Source organism: Chiloscyllium punctatum, chromosome 2 (genome assembly GCF_047496795.1).
Source record: "Chiloscyllium punctatum isolate Juve2018m chromosome 2, sChiPun1.3, whole genome shotgun sequence".
Classification (NCBI taxonomy): domain Eukaryota; kingdom Metazoa; phylum Chordata; class Chondrichthyes; order Orectolobiformes; family Hemiscylliidae; genus Chiloscyllium; species Chiloscyllium punctatum.
In genome coordinates this window covers 149,001,330-149,018,374 of record NC_092740.1, presented here as the reverse complement: position 1 = coordinate 149,018,374, position 17,045 = coordinate 149,001,330, and the positions used below count along the sequence as shown (strand labels likewise).

At 42.5% G+C, this 17,045-nt stretch overlaps 1 long non-coding RNA gene across 2 annotated transcripts in view; it reads left to right on the top strand.

Annotated features, from left to right (window-relative positions):
* LOC140491841 (uncharacterized) overlaps positions 1–16,456 on the top strand; it is a 55,975-nt gene extending 39,519 nt beyond the window's left edge. Inside the window, exons 2-5 of one of the 2 annotated variants that reach the window (XR_011963440.1) lie at positions 7,993–8,111; positions 8,272–8,439; positions 9,896–9,981; positions 15,330–16,456. This is a non-coding gene — a long non-coding RNA (uncharacterized lncRNA). Of the gene's footprint in view, positions 1–7,992; positions 8,112–8,271; positions 9,982–15,329 lie in introns of both variants that reach the window. The other variant, XR_011963439.1, reaches the window with a different exon arrangement.
* The last annotated feature ends 589 nt before the right edge of the window (positions 16,457–17,045 follow it).

Here is a 17,045-nt window from a genome sequence, read left to right as displayed (position 1 = left end):
TTCTCTTGTGCAATATGGGCATTACTTGCTGGATGACATCACGTTGCCCATCCCTTGTTGCTCTTGAGAAGGTGGTGGTGAACCTCCTTCTTGAACCGTTGCAGGCCATGTGGATTTGGAATGCTATTCGGGAGGGAATTCCAGGACTTTATCCCAATGACACTGAGTAATAGAGGTTTCAGTGAAGGTAACACCATTGAATGTCAAAGGATGATGGTGAAATTCTCTCTTGTTGAAGATGGTCTGGCATTTGTGTGGCACAAATGTCACTTACCACTTACCACTTGTCAGCCCAAGCCTGGAAATTGTCCATCTTTTTCTGCATTTGAACATGGAATGCTTCAGTATCTAAGGAGTTGCAAACTGTGCTGAATATTGTGCGATCATCAGCAAATATCCTCACTTCTGACCTTATGATGAAGAGAAGGTCATTGATGAAACAGCTGGTCTCTTAGCTGTATGGTGGTCAGTCTCTTGGAGGCGTGTGGTGGTGTCTCAGTTTGGCGTGTGAATGGATCCTGCCAGGGCACATTCCCGAAACACCTGGAGATATCCGAGAGGCAGCACTTTCAGCAGTAATGACAGTATCTGCAGTGGCAAGAACAGACAGTAGAGTGAGATAAATGGAGGACTCATCAGAGGCTGTTGAGCTTTTAACTCACTCTTTTATTTTCCTAGTTTAAACTAAGAAAGGCTTCAATGTAAATTATTGTCTATTTATTTTTCTACTATTCTATGAAGTAATGCTTAAGTTTCTAACTCTCATTTCTCTTACCACCTTGTATTTTTTTTGTATCGAGGTACCTTGGTATCTAAGATGGTGCCATGTGTGGCAACATTATGTTCCTTTCACTGTACTCCTGTACTTGAGTGCATGTGTCAATAAAATCTATGAACTTAAATCGTAAATTAAACATCCGTAGCCATTGCACAGCATTTTATTACTTTCTTCTGCTTTTTCCAGACGTGCAATGTTATTTTTGAATAATTTCAAATACAACAGGTGGCAGAGTTCCAGGTGAAGGTGTTTTTAGTTCCCACCCACCTTATTGAAGCATTTTAGAAAATAGGTTCTCACCTTATGGTCCAAAAGCCAAATTGCAAGGCCACTGATTTGATATTTTCCCACTGATGTTTCCCTCAGTGTGAAAAACGATTGCAGCTTCTCTCACTCTGCTCTTAGGGCCAGTTTGAAACATCAGATTGTTACATGCATCTCTTTCCCTGGAGCTTTGTTCTCTGAAACAACCTTTAATTATCCCAACTTCACCGTCATGGATACAAAATCAGAATGCCACCACATCCTGGGCAACTGAAAGAAAAGCCATACCGTGCTGTAAATACTCAATGGATCTGCCAGTCTTTGTGGAGAAAGAAAGCTTTAACAGGTAGAATTTATGGGTTGGGGCAGTTATCCTGTCCATCGGTTGGTAGATTTCCGGCTATTCCGCTGGCAGTTTCCCTGGAGCTTGTTGGGAGTAAATCCCCAGTAACCATCCCCTTGTTTCCTGACTCAGGGGAACCTTCTGGCAAAGAGCAGGTCTCCTGCCAGTGAGGGCTATTGGCTAATCAAAGGCTAACTGCTTTCCAGTACTGCCTTTGCTGCTGCTACTGAGGCTAGAGGCCCCAGGCAAAAGGAAGTTATTGACTCTGACTTCCACATCTACAGTCCTTACTATTTCAAAGTAAGTCAGTCAGTTGGTTGTGAGGTGGAGGGGAGTGGTGTTCATTGACAAAGGGCTGGCTGCGGTCTTTTCCCAGCTCACAGAACCACATGATCTGGCTTCTTTCCCCTGACGTAACTTGGTTACAAGTAAGGGGTGGGGTGAGGCTCTTAAGTGGGTACAAAGGCGAAAGTGAGTACAGCAGATGCTGGAGCTTAGAGTCAAGAGTGTCATACTGGAAAAGCACAGCAGGTCAGGCAACATCCAAGGAGCAGGAAAATTGACATTTCAGGCAAAAGCCCTTCATCAGAGATTCCTGATGAACAGCTTTTGTCCGAAACCTTGATTTTCCTGCTCCTTGGATGCTGCCTGACCTGCTGTGCTTTTCCAGCACCACATTCTTGACTCTTAAGTGGGTATGATATGGCTTTAAGAGTCTAATGAAGGACATCCTCATCCCATTCCATCCTGAAGATAATTGGGAGATGTCAGAAAGACAATAGGATTTTCATCCTGGACTTCCATGCCTCATGCTCCTCTCTCGCCCAAATTGCGAGAGGACCATAAGATACCAGAGAATTAGGCCATTGGGTCCATCAAGTCTACTTCACTGCTTGATCATGGCTGATATACTTGTCATCGCCTTTCTTCTGTCTTCTCCCTCTAACCCTTGATCCTCTTACCAATCAAGAAACTAAGGACCATTTAATTGTAATAGGTAGGTTAGCTCGCTGAGTTTGAAGGTTTGTTTTCAGGCGTTTCGCCATCACGACTAGGTAACATCATCAGAGTGAGTCGATGAAGAGCTGGTGGTATGTCCCACCTCTATATTTATAGGTCTTGGTTTCTTAAGACCTTCATGATTTGGAGATGCCGGTGTTGGACTGGGGTGTACAAAGTTAAAAATCACACAACACCAGGTTATAGTCCAACAGGTTTAATTGGAAGCACTAGCTTTCGGAGCGCTGCTCCTTCATCAGGTGGTTGTGGAGTACACGATTGTTAGACACAGAATTTATAGCAAAAGTTTACAGTGTGATGTAACTGAAATCTTAAGGCCTTGGTATCATTGTAACCCACAAAGCTATCAACACACTTAAACAACGGCCAGTGAACCAAACTGATCCATGAGATACTACCAACAAAACTAATGTCATTTACAAAATACCACGCAAGAACAGTAAGAAACACTACATCGGTCAAACAAGCAGGAAGCAGGAAAATTGAACACCAATTGGCCACCAAAGGACATGACCCACTATCACTAGTTTCCATACATACCGACAAAGGACACCATTTTGATTGGGACAACACACATATTCTAGGACAGGTGAAACAAAAACATGCATGAGATTTCTTAGAGACATCTCATTCTAACCAGAACTCCCTCAATAAACATGTTGACTTAGATCCCATCTACCTTCCCTTGAAAAAAAGAACCGGAAATGACATCATCCACCTTAAGAAACCAAGACCTATAAATAGAGAGGCAGGACATACTACCAGCACTTCACCAGAGACTCTCACTGGTGATGTTACCTAGTCATGGTGACGAAACATCTGAAAACAAACCTTCCAGCTCAGTGAGCTAAGTTACATACTTATCATCAACCTGAGCTGCAAATCTTCTCAAAAATCACTACCATTTAATTGTGCAACCATATTAGGAATGATGAAAAGAAATGAACCTGAATCTTCAACATTGTTTCTGTCTCCGTAGTTACTGTCCCCATTGCTGAGTGGTCACTACTAGTTTATTCCATCAGTTTGTTCTCTAATTTTCTATTTCAAAAATATACCTGATTCATAAAAACGTCTTTAAATGCACACATAGACAGTGAAACAGTTCAGTTCTGCACAGTAGCGTATGAAAACATTGAAATTTGATTCTATCCAGCAAACAAACCAAAGTCTTTTCCTACTTGTACAAGATTATATCCACAAACATTTGAGGCATTGGAAAGGTCCAATAACTGAATGGACTTCCATTTAACATTGGCAGAAAGACCTGTATCAAACTTTCCCTAGCTTCTCACTGGCTTTTCAACTCTTTCTGAACTGTTTCCTTCCTGCGGAAGGTTATTACAGGGCAATGCCCTTCCACTGAGGTTAAGTCGTGGTCATAGCAGCTATATTCTTGGGAATCATGAAAATGATTGAAAACCATTTAGCAGTGAGAATAGTAGAAAAATAAATAAACAGTAATGCTGTACATCTCTATGACTCTAAATAAAGTAATATCAGTAAAGAACAGAAGAAGAAAGATATGAAAACAGCAGTGAAAGGAATTCATAACTTGGACAAAATGTTCCACTAGCCCAAAGATCATAATAACTTTAAGAATATTCCAGAATTAGACTAATTACTTTTGTAATTTTTGCTGTTCAGTTATCTGTTTACAGGAAAAATATATAGACAAGGGAGACAGAAAATGCAGCAAGATTGTTCAGGAAATAGCTGCTCGTGATTTGGAAGAGTTAGTAAAATAACCATGGAACAAGGCTAATCAGACCACATCTTAACAGGGGAGCTTATTCTTTAGCGTGCACTTGATGAAATTGGCACCAGTAAAGATCAAAGATTCCATTTACAAACTATTCATCTTCAGTGGATTAACTCTCAGGAGTTATTTCATTTAATAGCAACCTTGGCCTTTAATTTCAATTCATAAATAACCAGTTAGCAAGACACTTTCATCCTGTCAGTCTGCCCTGGATGTGAACCCAGGCACCAGCACTGGAAAATTGAGACATTAACTGAGCCACAGAGATAAACATCCCATCTTTTGCTTGCCTTGCCAGCCAGAGAGAGGATTTCGGACAGGCCTTGGAGTCTCAGAGAATCCCTACAGTTTAGAAAAAGGCCCTCCAAAGAGCATACCACCCAAACCTAGCCCCCTAACCTATTCCTGTAACACTGGTTTACCATGGCTTACCCATCTAGTCTGCACATTACAGACAATTTAGTATGGCCAATGCAGCTAACCTACACATGTTTGGACTGTGGGAGGAAACCCATGTAGACACAGGGAGGATAATGTATAAACTCCACGCAGGCAGGTGGAATCGAACCCGGATCCCAGATGCTGTAAGGCAGCAGTGCTAACCACTGAGTCACTGTGTCACTTGGAGACTTAAAGGGACCTGTCTTTTCCTTGGGGTTGGGGAGTCCAGAACTAGAGGGCATAGGTTTAGGGTGAAAGGGGAAAGATATAATAGAGACTAAGGGGCAACTTTTTCATACAAAGGGTGGTACGTGTATGGAATGAGCTGCCAGAGAAAGTGGTGGAGGCTGGTACAATTGCAACATTGAAAAGGCATCTGGATGGATATATGAACAGGAAGGGTTTGGAGAGATATGGGCCGGGTGCTGGCAGGTGGGACTAGACTGGGTTGGGATATCTGGTCGGCATGGACTAGTTAGTCCCGTGCTGTACATCTCTATGACTCTATGACTTTATGTTTGACCCTTACAGTTCTCACTACAGAACAATCTCGATTATTCGAATGAGACAGGCGGGGAGTACATTGCTCAGATAACTGAGTGTTTGGATAACTGATTGTTTGGATAACAGATAAGGTTTTTACGGGACCTTGAGATCTTGTTTGGATAATCCGAAATTCAGATAATTGATACGTGTGGAACCGAGGTTGTTCTGTATTACATACCTGGACTCCTGTTGTTCATTCTGGTGGACTGTAGTGAGGTAATGTTTAAAAAGGAAATGAGGAAGAGGCCATTCTCTCAAGCAGGCACTTGGAGACAGTGAGGCCTGCAGATGTTGGAAAGTCAGAGTTGATAAAATGTGAAGCTGGAGAAAGCACAGCAATTAAAACAGCATCAGAAGAGCAGGACAGTTGACATCAGCTCCCTTGCTTTTCTGATTCTGCTTGAGCTGCTGTGCTTTTTCCAGCTCCACATTGTATTGACTCTCAAACAGGAAGGCAGCATTGACGACGCTAAGTAAGTGAACACCAGAGATGATCCATCTGACATGATCCATCTGACAGTGTACAATGAAGTTCCAGGATCTCACAGGGGCAGGATGAGTGACTGAAAGAATTATTTCAGCTCTCAGTCCTATTTTGGCCTCCACAGCACTTTTCGAGACAACACAGACAGCTTGGAGCCCCATTCATTCCTTTCACTACAGGGGTGGTGCAATGGCTCAGTGGTTAGCACTGCTGCCTCACACCACAAGGACCCAGGTTCGATTCCTATCTCGGGCGACTGTCGATGTGGAGTTTGTACACTCTCCCCGTGTCTGTGTGGGTTTCCTCCGGGTGCTCTGGTTTCCTTCCACAATCCAAAAATGTACAGGTTAGGGTGAATTGGCTAAGTTAAATTGCCCATAGTGTTCAGGGATGTGTAGATTAGGTGCATTAGTCAGGGGTAAATGTAGGATAATAGGGAAGAGGAATGGGTCTATGTGGGTTACTCTTCAGAGGATCAGTGTGGACTTGTTGTGCCGGGGAGCCTGTTTCCACTCTGTAGGGATTCTATGATTCTACAAGACCTCTGTTTCCAGATAGCCAACACTTGGATTCACCCTCTTATTTGTACCATCTCATATCCCTGTGTCACAGTCACCACCCAAAATGTTTCAGCCTCTCCACAGAATCCTTTCTCAACTCCCAAGCCTTTGGTTTGTTTCCCTTGCAGACAAAGAGTTTGTTTTTACAATTTTGGGAGGAAGCAGGGTCCTTGAGTAGGGGATCTGTGCTCCATTGAAACTTACCTTGGCAGCCTCTGGGAATATAAGCCTGCTTCATCTGCAGGAGAAAGTGGGGGGGTCAACAACAAACTGTTTATGAGAACTGGAACCTCCTGAGGGCCCAAGAAAGGGCGAAGGGAGGAATCCTGGCTGTAGGGCTGCACTTCCAATCGTGTATTTTTTACTGTGGTTATTTTGGAAGTGGTTGTCCACTTGGGAAATCATCCATCTGACTGATCATTGTCTGATGCATTGTGATTTGAATCCTTCATTAAGCACTAACCCCTACCTGCTATTCTCAATGGTACTCTGCATTGAAACATCTCTGGGAATTCATCCAGTTTGGAATGAAGAAATCATAGGTTCCTGCAGGACAGGACTTGATCTGAAAAGATGATGTATGGACTGGTTTTGAGCAGTTTTGGGATATCTTAGTTCAGTAATTGTACCCTTATAAAATAAATGTGTATCATTTATCTTTATCAGTATATTATCTCTCGTCCAAACTATTTTAATTCTGCCCCTTTCATACCTTGCCTGAGGACATAAAGATCGAGCAAATAGTGTTGTTGGAGCAAGCTGTCAGATACAAGTGCCAAAATCTTTTCAGCACCCAGTCTGTTCCTGAAACCAACTTTAAGTGGGAGTTGGATTGAAAGAACTGAGCAATCCTCGAATCTTAAAAGCAGCAGCAAGGGAAGAGGTGAAAAGCAAATGGCATCATGTTGGAAAATGAAATGGCTTTCTATAAGTGCAAACCTCTTGATTAGGTAGCTGATAAAAACGGAACAATCAGTTTGTAGATGCTAACTGTAGCTAATTGCTAGTAAATAGAAATTTGGGCTGAATCTTACATTAATTTGACTAAGTTTGAGTTGGGCTAATGTTTTTAGAAGGATTTGCACCACAAGTCCAACTGAGCTTTCTCCCTGTATCTTGCAAAACCATCCAGATTATCGACCTGCCCTGCCCCTATAATGTCCATCATCTCTGTTTCTTGTACTATCTTACTACACACTCTTCCTAGAACAACTCACTCAGGTGTGATCTAGTGCAAAACCAAAATTGCTTTTGTCCAGGTGAACCTGGATGAACACCAACATTCTGAAGCTGCCCTGCTTACTAATGATCAGAATCGGGAGGTGTTGGAGAAGGGAAGATGGTGCTCCAATTCTATGACAGAGACCTGAAAATACTGGTGGAGAGGGTGGTGCATAAGAGAGGGGTCCTTTTCCTTCAAAGTTGGCAAAGGAAACTGTGACACAGGACCCTGGCAGTCTGGTCCAAGGTTGCCATGGTGCAGAGGGATAGCCAGCAGTACGTAAGAAGGTCAATGACTTTCTTTGCTGAACTAGGTTAAGTGAAACACTCTTCCCTCTGCTACCTCACACTCCCCCCATCTCTACTTTTGCAGCTAAATCCCACCATGGCCTGTGCTCTGTCACTCTTACAACATATTCCCTCATTCATTCCCACAGGGTCGACCTCCCAAATGATAACCCTGCATGGCCTGTGCGCTGTCTCCTCATTACGTTGGAACACCTCACCACCTTTCTCCACCTGGACAGTCACCCACTCTTATTTCACTTCATCCTATCATTTCTCTCGTCACAGGAGAAGACAACACAGGATGGGGCAGAGAGAGAGAGAGCCTAAAGGTGTCGAGGGATTGGATTAGGAGGGTTGTCACCCCTTACGAGAGGCCATCAGAGGAGAAGACCAGGACCACTCCAGTAAGGATGCTGAAACATCCAAGTTCCCCGCCCCAACCCTGAATAAGTACAGTCCTCATCCCACTGCAATTCTCACCCTAACCCTGTTGTCAGTGCCACTCATTGCGTACCCTTTGTAACTCCTCACCACAATGTCTTCACTCTCCCTTTTGTCTTGCAGGTCCACCACCTCCACAGTGAAATGTCTGGCTCCCCCTAGAGGACATCTCTTTCATCTCGGAGGATGAGAGTACAGAGGCCTCAGAGGAAGTATTGACAAGGCTGCTTCCTGCATTCTCCACCTTCCAGATTCGGATACTGACACTTCAATGGGAGCAATAGACAATAGGTGCAGGAGTAGGCCATTCTGCCTTTCGAGCCTGCACCGCCATTCAATACGATCATGGCTGATCATCCTTAATCAGTATCCTGTTTCTGCCGTATCTCCATAACCCTTGATTCCACTATCCTTGAGAGCTCTATCCAACTCTTTCTTAAATGAATCCAGAGACTGGCCTCCACTGCCCTCTGGGGCAGAGCATTCCACACAGCCACCACTCTCTGGGTGAAGAAGTTTCTCCTCATCTCTGTCCTTAATGGTCTACCCCGTATTTTTAAGCTGTGTCCTCTGGTTCGGCACTCATCCATCAGCGGAAACATGTTTCCTGCCTCCAGAGTGTCCAATCCTTTAATAATCTTATATGTCTCAATCAGATCCCCTCTCAGCCTTCTAAACTCAAGGGTATACAAGCCCAGTCGCTCCAATCTTTCAACATAAGATAGTCCCGCCATTCCAGGAATTGACCTCGTGAACCTACGCTGCACTCCCTCAATAGCCAGAATGTCTTTCCTCAAATTTGGAGACCAGAACTGCATACAGTACTCCAGGTGTGGTCTAACCAGACCCCTGTACAGCTGCAGAAGAACCTCTTTGCTTCTATACTCAATCCCTCTTGTTATGAAGGCCAGCATGCTATTAGCCTTCTTCACTACCTGCTGTACCTGCATGCTTACCTTCATTGACTGGTGAACACCCAGATCTCTTTGTACTACCCCTTTACCTAAATTAATTCCATTTAGGTAGTAATTTGCCTTCCTGTTCTTGCCACCAAAGTGGATAACCATACATTTATCCACATTGAACTGCATCTGCCATGCAGCTGCCCACTCACCTAACTTGTCCAGGTCACCCTGTAATCTCCTAACATCCTCATCACATTTCACCCTGCCACCCAGCTTTGTATCATCAGCAAATTTGCTAATGTTATTACTAATACCATCTTCTATATCATTAACATATATTGTAAAAAGCTGCAGTCCCAGCACTGATCCCTGCGGTACACCACTGGTCACTGCCTGCCATTCCGAAATGGAGCCGTTTATCACTACTCTTTGTTTCCTATCAGCCAACCAACTTTCAATCCAAGTGAGTACTTTGCCCCCAATACCATGCACCCTAATTTTGCTCACTAACCTCCTATGTGGGACTTTATCAAAAGCTTTCTGAAAGTCCAGGTACACTACATCTACTGGATCTTCCTCATCCATCTTCAGAGTTACATTCTCAAAATATTCCACAAGATTAGTCAAGCATGATTTCCCCTTCATAAATCCATGCTGACTCTGACCTATCCTGTTACTACTATCCAGATATGACGTAATTTCATCCTTTATAATAGACTCCAGCATCTTTCCCACCACTGAGGTCAGACTAACTGGTCTATAACCCTGTTGTCAGTGCCATCCACTGCGTAACCTTTGTAACTCCTCACCCCAATGTCTTCTCTCTCCCTTTTGTCTTGCAGGTCCACCACCTCCATGTTACTCTTAGAACAGATAGGAATATAATCTGATGATCAACTCACTGCTATAGATCTGCATCTGGCTGAAGGTGAGGTCTATACCCCTGAGCCTTTGAGACTTCACTGTTTGCTTGCTGCATGTGCAGTGGTTTTGCCACATGAGATGTGAGATTGATGTAGCACAATGTCATACAACAAGGTGTACCCTTTCTCCAGACAGAGGTCTGTTGAGCAGTAAGGCCAGCTGCCTGGTTGTTTGACTGTGCTAGCTGGCCCAGCAAGGCAAGGTAAGTAAGGTCCGAATGCTGTGACCACACAGGTGGGCATGAGGGGAATAAGCGCTGAGAGACCAAGCAAGCAGTCCCGAGATGCAGCCTGGTCCTGCTGTGAGCTGGGTTCCTGTCAGTGCTCACAATCTCTCTCTGCTGGAGCCTTTCAATGCTGGCTGCCAGTGCATCCCACCACACAGATCTGTGTTTCCAGAGCACCTTCCCAGGATATCAGAGAGGTGCCGCGATGGTGGTGGGATATTGCCAATTTATTTTGATTCACTCATGTGACATGAGCTTTGCCAACTGAGCCAACATTTATTGCCTGTCCCTAGTTGCCCTTGAGATGGTGGCAGTAAGTTGGCTTCTTGAGCCACTGCAGTCCAGCCGGATGCCAATATTTTTATTCATTCAAAGGATGAGAACGTTGCTGACTGGGTTAGCATTTATTAACCATCCCTAATTGCCCAGAGGGCAGTAAGAGTTAACCAATTGCTGTGGGTCTGGAGTCACATGTTAGCTAGACCAGGTAAGGATGGCAGTTTTCATCCCTAAAGGACATTAGTGAACCCGGTGGCTTATTCCAAAGATTGGTTTTGGATTAATGGTCATCACTAGACCCTTAATTCCAGATTTTTATTGAATTCAAATTCTACTATCTGCTATGCCAGGATTCGAACTCAGATGCTCAGAATGTTACCTGAGTTTCCGGATTAACAGTCCAGCAATAAGACCACTAGGCCCTTGCCTCCCTCACTATCTATGGGCAAGAACTTTTGTAACCAAAAAGGGGCGGCACAGTGGTTAGCACTGCTGCCTCACAGCGCCAGAGACCCGGGTTCAATTCCCGCAACAGGCGACTGACTGTGTGGAGTTTGCACATTCTCCCCGTGTCTGCGTGGGTTTCCTCCAGGTATTCTGGTTTCATCCCACAGTCCAAAGATGTGCAGGGTAGGTGAATTGGCCATGCTAAACTGCCCGTAGTGTTAGGTGAAGGGGTAAATGTAGGGGAATGGGTCTGGGTGGGTTGCGCTTCAGCGGGTCGGTGTGGACTTGTTGGGCTGAAGGGCCTGTTTCCACACTGTAGGGAATCTAAACATATAACTGAATGTGGCTATAGACCATGGATCATGCCCTGAGGTATAATTTGGTTGTAGGCAACATGGAGGTCCCTCAGAGAAAGCAGAGAGTGAACCAGCCACATACCTGATGAAGGGCTTTTGCCCGAAAAGGCGATTTTCCTGCTCCTCGGATGCTGTCTGACCCACTGTGCTTTTCCAGCACCAAACTTTCGACAGCCATATTCCTGCTCTGATTTCCATAGCGGATTTTCTTGACCTTCCAGCTTGTTTGCCATATTTAGTAAAATAAGAAGCTGAATATTTCTGAGGTGAGTTAGTTTACTAGCAATAATCCACCTTAATTGGCAGCTCGCTGCTGCCGAGTGAGAAACTTGCTGCTCTGCTTGTGAAAAACCATGAAAGATAGAGTGAGATGTTCCCCACATTGGGATGTGCCTCTTGTCCAACTCTATCTCAAATTCCACTGCAGTTAATTTGCTGAGACATATATAAAATTTTGCCTATTATTGTTTCCACTGATATTTAAACAGAAAAAGAGTTAATAAAGTGAACTCGGTCCAATGGAAAGTGAGTGTGGGGAGTTAATGCCGTGCAGCAAGTCACTTAGAAATCGAGTAAAATGTTGTTATTTATCATGTGGCAATATTGAATTGCGGGGAAGTTATACATCACTTTTCAGGGCACTAAGGCCACATCTGGAATCCTGTAAACACTGTTGGTCTCCTTAATTAAGGAAGGATGTAATGCATTACAAACAATACCGTGAACAATTAAACTAATTCCTGGGATGAGTGGGTTGTTTTATTATAGGTTGGACAGGCAAGGCTTATATTCACTGGACTTTAGAAGAGTAACAAGTACTTTTATAGACAGATTTTTGGTAAGCAAGGGATTGAAAGATTATCCGCATTCGGCAGGAATGCGAAATTGAGGTTAGCTCAACCATGATCTAACTGAATGGCACTGCAGACTCAAGGGACCTACCCCAGCTCCTCATTCTTGTGTTTCTTTGCATGTTCATATTTCCTAGGGAAAGTGAGGGCTGCAGATGCTGCAATCAGAGTCGAAAAGTGTGGCACAGGAAAGGCTCTGCAGCTCAGGCAGCAGCCGAGGAACAGGAGAGTCGAGGATTCAGGCATCAGCCCTTCATCATATTTCTTGTACCATTATTAAAAATTAAGGACATATTTTTGTAACTTCTTTGTTGCTTATTCATGCAGTTTTGGACAAAAAAAAGGAGATAAATGCCAGGCTGCAGTTTCCTAAGATACAAATATGTATGTTCATGGATGCATTGATTCAAAATGAAAATCCAAAACTGTTCCGAGGTTGAACCCTGGGAATTGCTATAAGTTATAATGGTTCATTGAATTGCTGTGGGTCAAGAGAATATGTTGACCTGTTCAGTTTTTACTTAATGACTGAATTAGTGTTAGTGATTAGAACTAGGAAATTAAAGGGGAGATGTTGGTAGTCTGCATGTATTTTAATCATGAATTTCCGAAGACATTACAGTAATTAGTGTTGAACATAAACGTCATGAGCAATAAGATTACTGTAAATGTAGCTTTGTTGATGTATTACTGCATACACTTCACTCATTGCTCCCATTAATATAGAATCCCGGTGAAACAAAATCAATACTGAAGATTCTGCAACCCATTATTAAACTTTTTTTTAATATCTGTATACCACCAATTAAAGTCTGCCTATGGGTAAAAATCCTGTTTAAACTGGATAAGTTAAAAACAAAACTAAATCTAGACAGAAAGTGCTGGAAAATGTGGTTCGTACAATGCAGGTTATATTTTAAATGAATCCTGTGTTCCCAGAGTGCCTACACTTCCTTATTATCATTACTAAACAGAGAATCCTGTTTTGATTCCTTTCGGTCCTGTTAAAATGCAGTAAGCAGTAATAGATTAAAAAAAATTCCTCCTCTAATCAAAAATAAATAATGAGTGACAACAATGCTGAAACTAAGAACTAAGAATATATTTTGCATATGGTTTCTTTTCAGTTTTGTCCACACCAACTATAAAAGTCATTTGATGTACCTTGTTCTTGTCAGATTGGTTTTCTGGTCACACAGTCCCTCATCAAACTCTTCCAGATTAAACTGAAATATTTAGGTATAAACAGGCAGAAAAAGTGGAAAGAGAAGCCATGCAAAGTTTAATTGACATTTTTTAAACTTCAGTATTAGAAAAGTGCCCAGAACTGTGTGATATTTCAATCTCCCACAAATTGTTTAATTAAGATGTTTTTTAAGGGTTCTCTTGATTGCTAAAGGTTTTTAGAACTGACCCATACATTTAGGGAAAATACTATGTTGGATCCTTGCTAGAAATTTCATCAATGTCACTGGGTTAGGAAAGCAATTATGTAGCCAAGATTCCAACTTACAGTACATTGGAGTGAGTTCTGCCTGAACTTACCTTTCCTGCCATTAAGAATAATTAATGGCAGGCTCAGCCATTATGTCCACACTAAGAAAAAGCTAATCAATGGTCATGTTCCAGCTTCAGAACAAAGATAATTCCCTTGATACCTGTTAGAAAAGATAACAAATCCAAACAGAGCATAAAGGTTACAGGTTCAATTGTTTCTCTGTCTTTGCTGAACTTCCTGATGAAGGAGCAGTGCTCTGAAATCTAGTGCTTCCAATTAAACCTGTTGGACTATAAACTGGTGTTGTGTGATTTTTTTTTGAACTTGTGGGCATTGCAATTGGTCTTAGTGTGCCTTTGTTTGGAATGCTGATAATGAGGTGAGATTCCAACTGTTAATTGCTTTCTGATGATGGTTATCATCAGGTGAGGATAGTTTCAGGTTCAACTGTAATGCTTCCTCGTTCATTGAGTAATTATTAAACTTTCACTGCTTAGACTAAGATATAGAGAATGATTCTGAGAAGGTCTGGTTGTAACCCATTAAAATGTACCCAAGTGATTCCTGGAGAGTTAGAATGTGAAAAATAAAAACTATAATAAATAAAGCTATGTCTATTTCAGGCTAAACTAATGTGGTGATTGCACTGCAGTGATGCTGAGATGACAGAGGCAAAGGATTTCCACTGACTGCTAATCCAACAGTGTCGGAAGTGTGCTGCTGGAAAAGCACAGCAGGTCAGGCAGCATCCAAGGATCAGGAGAATCTTTGTTTTGGGTGTAAGCCCTTCATTGGGAATGGGATGATGAAGGCCCAATGAAGGGCTTATGCCCGAAACGTTGATTCTTCTGCTCCTTGGATGCTGCCTGACCTGCTGTGCTTTTCCAGCACCACACTCTTGACTCTGATCTCCTGCATCTGCAATCCTCACTTTCTCCCTGCTAATCCTAAGTGCCGTGTATTACTGCCTTTGGAGAATGTTTTTAACAAAGAGTTTGGTCACCAAAGCACTAAAGACCAGAGGCAAACATATGTCGGGAAAAAGTTCAATAGGGACTCTTTAAATGCAATGTGCCTGTATTGGGCTGGATCTTCCCATTCTGAAGTGAGCCAAGTCATGCCAACCAAACTCTAAATACAGCAGGAAAGGCTCGATTCTGGGATTCTTGCCCCACTCCTAGCACCAACAATTTTCTGTGAGATGAGGAAAGTGAATGGGTCATGAGCCCTCAAGCAGCTGTCCCGATAATGGCAGCACTATTACAGAAATGGTCATTTCAGAGATTCAGCAATTTTCATGGGGTTAGGTCACCTTTGGAAGGCAATGTGTTTGACACCAGCACAGTGGTGCTGTGAACCATAACAGAACTATGTTTTGGAGACTAGAGAGGTAAATGGTGTTTCCAGTTTAGCACATCATAATAAAATGCTGTACCATGAATCATTTATTTTTAATTTAATGAATGATGATAGGTTTTGATTTGAAACTGGAAATCAACATTAAATGATATGTTTGCAGCCTGTCACTTCTGACATCAGGTAAACTTTCAAGGCAATGAACAACATTGTAAAAATGAATAAGATCTGCACGTGCATTATATCTCATTATCCAATGGATAAAGTACGATACTGCATTGTACAAAATAAAACTTAGAGATAATAATGCTCAAAGTCTTGATTCGATTTTCCTCCTAGAAGTCCAGTTCCAGCTATAATATTGACACCCACCTGACAAAGTGAAAAATTACCCACAAAAGGCAGGACAATACCAACCTGGCAAATTACCACCTTATTAGACTGATTGCAATCAACAGCAAAGTGATGGAAGGACTCATCGATAATGCTATCAAGTGGCATTTATGAAGAAATAGACTGTCTATTGATGCTTAGTTTGGATTCACCATGGCCACTCAGCTCTTGATCTCAGAACAGTCCTGGTCAAAATTTGGACAAAAGAGCTGAACTCCAGAGATGAGGTAAGAGTGATTCCCCTTGACATAAAGACAGCATTTGACTGAGAATGGCAAACTGGAGTCAATAGAAATTCGGGGAAAATTCTGTGCTGTTTGGAGTTACACCTGGCCCAAAGGTGAACGTCTTGGCTGTAGTTCATCACTGTAGGTGTTCCTCCTTGTAGTGTGCTAATCCTAATTATTCTTCCTTCACCAATGACTTTCCCACCATCATAAGGTTGGAAGTTTCCTTTTATTCATTTATAGGATGACGGACTCATTGGCGAGGCCAGCATTTATTTCTCATCCTTAATTGCCCACAGGGCAGTTAAAATTCAACAACATTGATGTTATATGTTGGCTTGACCAGGTAAGGATGTCAATTTTCTTTCTGAAAGGACATCAGTGAACCAGATGGGTTTTTTCCAACAATTGACATTGGTTTAGCGGTCATCATTAGACTTCAATTGATTTTAATTGATTTTGAATTCCACCATCTGCCATAGTGGGATTCAAGCCCAGATGCAGAGAGTTTAATCACCACCCCTTGACGTTCAATGGACTTATCATCGCTGAATGTCCCATTATGAACATGTGTGGAGTTACCATTACCCAGAAATTCACAGGACCAGATGTATAAATACTGTAGCTATAAGACCGGTCAGAAACTAGGAATTTCGTTGAGAATTTGTCTTTCCAAAGCGCCATCTGCAAGGCACAAGTCAGAGGTATGATGAGTACAGTTCCAACAGCACTCAAGAAGATGACATTATTCAGGACAAAGTAGCCTGTTTGATTGGTACCCAAAACACCATCTTCAACTTGTCCTCTCTTCATCACCAATGCATAGGAGGAACAATGTGTACCATGTCCATGTCATGAGGACTCTTCTGATAGTACCTCTCAAACTTGTGATCTCTATCACTTAGAAATGTAAGGGCAGCAGATGCATGGGAAACCCACCTGCAAAATTCTCTCAAAGACTACTTATCATACTGATTTGGAATTACATCACTGTTCCTTTACTACTGCAAGGTGAAGATTGTGGAACTCCTTTCCTAACAGTGGATACATCCATATCTTATGGACTACAGTGGTTCATTATCACCATCGCTGGGGCAAGTAGGGATGAGCAATAAATGCAGGCCTGATCAATGAATGAATAAAACACATTTGAGCCATGTTTTGGCTATTTCAAAGCCTTGACTAATGGCTGAGCTTCTGGTTGTCTGCAAAGGCTTTAATGTATTTACCTCAATGACTTTTTTGTTACACAACAGGCATTGGTCAATGGGAATCTTATGAATACTTAGGTGACTTCAAATTTCAGAATGGATTCTGCTCTGTATGATTGTTGCCACAGTCTTGTGGTGGAATTTTGTTGTGAATTGTTGGCTGATTTCTATACCCACTAATGATTCTGCACATCAAAGACATTTAACATAGTTATCAAAGGGAA